The sequence below is a fragment of the Antrostomus carolinensis genome, unplaced genomic scaffold, assembly GCF_000700745.2.
Source record: "Antrostomus carolinensis isolate BGI_N321 unplaced genomic scaffold, ASM70074v2 scaffold17180, whole genome shotgun sequence".
NCBI lineage: Eukaryota > Metazoa > Chordata > Aves > Caprimulgiformes > Caprimulgidae > Antrostomus > Antrostomus carolinensis.
This window is the reverse complement of record NW_010289246.1, coordinates 5,610-12,807: the sequence shown is the minus strand read 5'-3', so window position 1 is coordinate 12,807 and position 7,198 is coordinate 5,610. Positions and strand designations below refer to the sequence as shown.

At 39.0% G+C, this 7,198-nt stretch overlaps 1 long non-coding RNA gene across 1 annotated transcript; it reads left to right on the top strand.

Annotated features, from left to right (window-relative positions):
* The first annotated feature begins 1,581 nt into the window (after nt 1-1,581).
* Nucleotides 1,582-3,945, top strand: LOC104526318 (uncharacterized). The gene is made up of 2 exons (XR_728028.1): nt 1,582-2,029; nt 2,728-3,945. It is a non-coding gene; the product is annotated as an uncharacterized LOC104526318 (long non-coding RNA).
* Nucleotides 3,946-7,198: the final 3,253 nt, after the last annotated feature.

Genomic DNA, 7,198 nt, shown 5'->3' with positions numbered 1-7,198 from the left:
GTATATTATTGGGATGTAAGGGTTTGCAGGGCTTGATGCTGATAAAGATCATGTAACTCTCTTTTTAATAGAAATAATTGGAATCAAGCTGGCAGACCAAGAGGTGACATCTCAGCCAGTGCTGTAAAACTCCATAAAGCACTAAGTGCAGGGCAGAAGGCAAGGGGAACAGTGTGCTTCTCTAAGCCTGGTTAGCCAGAATTCTGAAAACACGTTATGCAAATAGGTAGTAAGGTTTATGGCAATACTTGTTTTAAACATTGCAGAGAAAGGAAAAAAACTGGTGACAAAGTACTGTCGGTGGGGAGGTTAAGTAGTGATTTGTAATTGCTCTTAAGGATTTACTGATTGTGTGTGGTCTTTGTGAGAGGTGTTTGTAGTTCCTGTGTTCTTCATTGAGAACATCAAAAACTGGATCACTTGAATGATAGGTACTTTGGAGTGAAGTAGGACTTGTGTTATGTGTCAGGTGAGGGCCGTCACTGCCTCTTACACTGTTTCATGGGAAGTGACTGAGCATGCAAAATGTGTAGATTAAACTGATTGATTTTGGTCTCTGAATCCTGTTTTGCAAATAAACACCTAATTCAGGAAGGATACAAATAGGTAAAACAGAGTTCACAAGCCCTCTTGACTTTGTTTCTCTTAAGTAGCATAACCGCAGTCCCTGATCCCAGAGGCAGTCATTGTGAATGCTGTTCCTGGAGCTAAATATCTGACAGGACAAGCAGAGGGATGCTGTTCAGCACGATGGTTGTCTTTCCTGGCCAGATTGGTACAGTGCAAGCTTCCAGTTGATAGTTCTGTCTCTGATATGTACTTCTTGTGAAATTTTGCTTTTAAATCAGTTGCTCTGTTTCCAGAGAGACAGGGGAATTGTCTTTGGCACACAAGACACCCTTCTGTTCTCAGGTCTGACTTACAATGACAAGCACTCTGGGGTGGAGAGACAACCCAAGTTCTTTTAAAGTGTTTGGGTTTTGGTTTTGTTTTCTTTTGTTTTTTTTTAATTGAACTGAATGAAGATACTTGTTTTTAGGTCAAGAAAATCTAAGATAACAATATGCTTAATTTCTTTAGATCAATTAAAATTTGTGAAAGTCAGTTACTAACCCAGTCCTGAAAGTTGTTGTTTTGTAAATCACCTGGTTCTCTTTGTAATAATATTTATGCAACAGTCATTGCTCAAAATTTTCTTAGCATATTTGTGCTGTTTTGCATCAGTCAAAAAGCACGAAGGAAGTAGTTGCTTTATGTTCTTAATATGAAGATTTGTGCAATTTCCAAGAACAATACAGGATAGCTGTATGGGTGATCTGCTGGCACAACGAAATGAGGTTATTTCCACAGAAATAAGACATGTGTCAAAAGATGCACTGTCTGTCAATTACCTAGAAAGTTGTGATGGTTCTGTAAGTGAAGTGGAATTATTAATTAGCACTCTTAAGTTGTATTTAGTGATAAAATTCAATGGATTTCTAAGTAAGATGTCTATGCAATTTGCTTTTATTCATGCCTGACTTGTAAATATTCTACATTTTGCTTAATAGAAAGCATTTCTTTTGAATTCCAGTGTCCAGTCCCTTCGGAATTTACATCAACTGACTTGCATCAAATAACAGGGATTTTTCCAGATACCCCTGTGAAGCTATTTTCCTGGTTCTGCTTCTCTCAGCAGACTTCATCTCCTAGTGTTACTTAAGATTGAATTGCAGTGCTGTTGAATGTCAAGCAGCCGCGGCGCTGAAACTACCGCTGTTCTATCACTGCAGAAGTTTAACGTTTGGCTTCAGCTGACTGTGTAAAGAACTGAGATAGATCCGTCACCATAAACAAAGACCTGAAGGTATCCGTTTTGTCTTTTTGTTTTCAGAGGGTCCATATGGAATATTTGCTGGCAGAGATGCCTCCAGGGGACTAGCAACTTTCTGTCTAGATAAAGATGCACTCAGAGATGAATACGATGACCTATCGGACTTAAATGCTGTACAGATGGAAAGTGTAAGAGAGTGGGAAATGCAATTTAAAGGTAAATTCTCAAATTAGCAGCACACCTTTCGCTCCAGGAAATCCTTTTAAAAATGACTGATTTGGGCTTGGGGCAGCTTTTAGAAATGTTGATAGTAACATTAATAATGCAGTGTAAATTTCTTGGGGAAAAAACCTGGGATTTCGGGCCTTTCTTCTGGAGAGAGGATTCCACTATATCCCACCATAGCTTTTCAACCTTTTAATTTTATACAAGAAAGCTGTTCTCAGCTTTTCAGCACAGAATTTCACATCTCGAATCTCAGTGTATCCATGGAATTATGATTAAGACTAAGAGTTGTTTTGGCATGAAGGGTTGAACAAGTTTGTCCTGAAATAATTTCTCAGAAGTATGGAAGGATGCCTCTGGAGGGAGGGGGAGTCATTTTTCACATTAATTGAAATCAAAACAGGCTGAGGGCATTTGTGGTGGTTTTAACAGCAGCGTTTTCAGCCGTTGTGTGATAAAGCTTGCCTGATTAGCTGCGGGAGAATTGAAACAAAGTACTCGAGGTAGAGAGTGAGTGGCAATGGTAGCAACATTGTTTTAGGAGGATGAGCTTGCTGATAAATTGCCATGAGTTTCAGTGGTTCAAGTTCAGAACTTCAGTGTGTAGGAGAAAAAGCAAATGTGCAGCAGGATAACTAGCAAATGCAGTTGTATTTGATTGTAATGGAATCATAAATAATCTTTTTCAGAAAAATACGACTACGTAGGTAGACTCCTAAAACCAGGGGAAGAACCATCAGAATACACAGATGAGGAAGATACCAAGGATCACACTAAACAGGAATGAACTTTGTAAACAACCAAAGTCAGGGGCCTTCGGAACTGCAACCTCTTATTCCCCATCACAGAATGTCCTGCATCTTTGGGTACAGTTCATCTGCTGCGAAAAACATTCAACAGGTTTTGTACAAGGAAAATAATACACTCACAAATGGAGATTTGAATACTAGACATTATTTGGGCTGCCAAACTTTTTGTTGCAGTTTATTTGTAATGTCTGGTTAGGCTTCGTTAGTGAAGAGGGGCCAGGGACTTAAAGGTAAAACTGCTATTCCTTTTTATTGGTAAGCTGAAGCCTTCAAATAGTATAGATTACAAGTTCTCTAAAAGACCTGAGTCTTCAAGCTCAGTGGAAGGTTTCAATCTTGTTTGATGTATGTCTTCTCCTTCAGCATTAAAGACAGACATACTCGTGTACATCAGTATCAGTAGGTTAGACTACTGAAACTGGTGTTAAAATGTGAATTTCCACTTTTGTTTTGTATGTGGGCGTTAGTAGCCCTGGCAGAATACTTCAGTTCTCTAAGAGAAGTCCGTGTAGATTAGGATGGGGGTAAAATTCATCCTTTTCTCAAAAGGATTGGGTACAACTGTTTCTTCTGCAACAACTATTATCTGAAGCCTGCCTCTCCCCCCTTTTCCCATCCTCTAAATCAAATCAAATCTTAATTGTGCCTTATTTCGCTTCCATAGACTTGAATTGTTTTAAGGGACAGCCCCAAAGTTGTGGTTTCGTAGTCACTACAAGCAGCATTGAGACTGAAGTTAGAATGTTCTGTTGACTGGAAAATGTTGATGTCATTCTGTGTATAGAATGTAAAAGAGGAATACTCAGTGTTACTGCCATATGTTAATACTACATATACTTAAATTAGCATTGTGATGGCCAAACGCATACTCCCATGCTTCTTTTTAAGTAATTACAAACACACACAAAAGTCACCCTTCCTCCTCTTCCAGAAGCTGCCTAACTTTTGGGAGCATAGCCTTCACACCCCTGCAGAGTGAAGGGGCGTGCGCGCGTGTGTATGTGTGCGTGTCTGTCTGAATGCAAGACTTGGGAGGGATTGTTTCTGCAGATATTGTAAATATGAGTACCATTTTAATAAAGCATGTACAATACCAAATGTGCTCTCAGACTTTGTGTGGAAGCTGGTAAGCAAGAGCTGGAATATGATGGAACACAAAGAAAGGGGAAGAAATCTTGGATATGAAACATCCACTGCTGTTAATATTGTTCCTTGTTCTGGTGGCGTTATTGTTCCTTTCTGTTTGAGTTTGAAGGATCTTGAAGACTTACTCAGGTAAGCTGTATGTAAGAGAATAAACCTATGCCAATGCAGTTATGGTGGGGGGGGAAAAAAAGATGTAAATAAGGAGAAGCGTTTTAGGACATTGGTTAATGTACAGCAAAAGGAATATGTCTGGTGGCACTAACAGGACAATACCACTGGAGATCTGTACGTGGGAATCACTCAGCATACTGCAGAAATTTCACCGTCTGTTCTGCTAAATTTGTTAACGGTGACACTCTTGCATTTGTGACTTGCAGCTTTGTGGCTTACAACTGTACCTCTGTTTGCAGATTTCACCTGTGCTAAGTCTACAGTAACAGATTTCTATATAACCTCCTGTTGAACTGTAAACTGTGAAATTCCAGAAACTACTTCCTTTTTATTACTATTTGACTGAGAGAGATTTATATTGATGTAAATGAAACAAATAAACAAAAATCCTCTGTTGAATCATGTGTAACTCACGTGTCCTAGAAGGCAGGGTCAGTGATCTTCCTTGCACATATCCAGGCTTGGAATGGAACTGTTTCATCCCAGCAGCAGCAGAACGGGAGGCATTTCTCCACAGAAGTGAGGTTACACTTGCAGGTTCTTGTACAGTCCAGTGAGGTGTGTGGCTGTTGAGCTACTGACTGTACTTCAGTAGAGCCCTGGTTTCTGCTTCACTCAGATCCTCATAAAGCTGAGCCTTGGTGGAGCATCCAGCCTTTGGGTTGCACATTAGTACTGTCATCATCTAACACCACTGCAATGCTGGGCATGCGAGTGTAGCTAACCACAAAAGTACATGTTTTAGCTGGAACCGTGGGAGCTACCGGGGATAAAGAAAAGCATTCTTGCAGAGGACAGGAGCTAGGAGGACTTAAGCACCAGTTCTTTATCTGGATGCTTCCAAGGGATTTTTTTTAACTAAATCTCATATAAAAGGTTTTACACTACACTTCATTTACGGTATGCCTTTCACTGTCAGCTTTTGCACCAGCTGCTGCACCTCATCATGGCACCAAGCTGTGTATAGCTGTGGAGCAGGAAGAGAAGGCTTACCCAAAAATCACATAGGACAACCAGATAAATATATATATTTTTTTCCCCCAGGTTTCCACATGAAAATACACATACAGCATGTTACAGCTTCTACTGTACAAAGGCAGGGCTGGAGGGGTTTTTTAAATAATTGTTTTAAAAGAACAATGCTCAAATTTTTACTTTTATGACTTTGGATTGGTTGAACAGTAAGATGGGTAAAGGATGAGTTTTGCTTTGAAGCAACTTAATAGCAGCAGTAAATTGCATAGATTTAATCCTGTATTGGTGGCTAGTGGATCTAAATTCATAGAATCATAGAATGTACTGGGTTGAAAGGGACCTTCAAAGGTCATTAGTCCAACCCCAATTAACCTCATTCATTCTACAGAGTCACTCGTGACTTAAAGCTGACCAAAAAAAAAAAAAAGTGCTTTAAAGCACACTGTAGCTTTTGTTTTTATAAAAAACTGACACATACAAAGAATAGTTTAGAATAGCAGATCCATCAAAGCTTCAGTGCAATTAATATAATAGTTTTATGGATATGTTCATCCTTGTAACATCTGTGCCAATCACTTGGTCAGAATTCACTATTAACTGAAATGACAGGCACGTTGATACTGACAATATGTTAAATTTTGTTTAAGCAACATAAGGGACTTGAAGGGAGTATTTATCATCATCTTTAGAAACAAAAAACATTTCCAGTTTAATATATGACTTGTTTTCCCAGCCTAGACTTCGCGTTAAACTAGTTTGAGTAGTAGTCATCTGTTTTGACATGTCTGCTTCATTTGTACACTGCTTCCCAAAAATGCTTTATTATGGTAGGAAATCTATTTTTAAATCTTCTTGATTAAAAACAAACCAAAAACAACCATGTTGTAACTTGATCTGAACATCTTGAATTTCAACTAAGGACAACAGAATTATCCTTTCACATGCTTGTACCTGTTTGTGTCTTTTCACTGAGCTAGATCTACTTTTCCTTGGCTAAAGTTTAAATTTTCTGTCCTTTAAAGTCAGACACAGCATGTAAAAGCATTCTGCTTCTGATCTTGTTTCACTTAGTTTTAAGCTACTTTCAAAAGTATTTTTGTTCTTCCTGCAAAATCAGATCTCTCTACTATCTTCATTGTAAAGGTCAAGGAATAGTTGAACCTCACTTATGCTTTGTGTGAGAGTCTTTGATAATTGTTTTCTCTACAATAAAAGGTTGTGGGGTTTTATTTCCTCCAGGAACTACAAGCATCGTTGCGTAGAATAGTATAAAATACTGACCAAGATCTAGTACTTTGAATATAATGGTCTTCCTGGCTCTGCTTTGCGGTTGGCTTTATTTTTTTTTAGGACAAAGCTGTGTAGTTTTTCATGAAGTGTTCCTCACTAATTCAGCAACTCAGTGCTTTAGTGTTGCTGAAGTTCATTTATTAAGCCCAGAGTGTGTTTGTGAGTCTGTCATGCAGTTTTGCCTCTCTCCCATGATGATGTTGCAGACTGAAGGGTAGGCTGTGGGGAAAATCCCTGCCATCCCTGGCCTCTGACTGCTCTTTCAGGCACGAATGGAATGATGCAATTGCAGCTCGAGATTTGGCTCTTCGCACTAGTAATAACACAACTCTGGCCTCGAAGGCTTACTTAAATATGGAAACCAAATAAATAATTAAGTACGAATGCTACTGGCAAATCCTTCCACTGGCTTCCAATTCATGGTTAAAGGTGAGTGATTACTAACAGGCAGTTACAGATGGGGGTTTAAGCTTGCTTTTGATACACCTGTGTGCCAAGGTTGGTTCAAATGCAGGTGAGGTGTTGTTTACCCGAAAACATTTTAAAAAACCAAACAACAAAACCAAACAAACCCAAAGTTTCCCTTGCCCTTTCTCTTTGTGGATTCTTGTGTTTTTGAGTATTTTTATCCTGCATCAGAAGGCAGCAACTTTAATGTGTTGCTTAGAGGCCTAGTCTGGCCTGCAGCTTTCCTGCAAAATTCATGAAGAAATAGAGCTGTCCCCATACTGGTGATGAAGTTTACTTTTTTTTTTTGTGACAATCATAT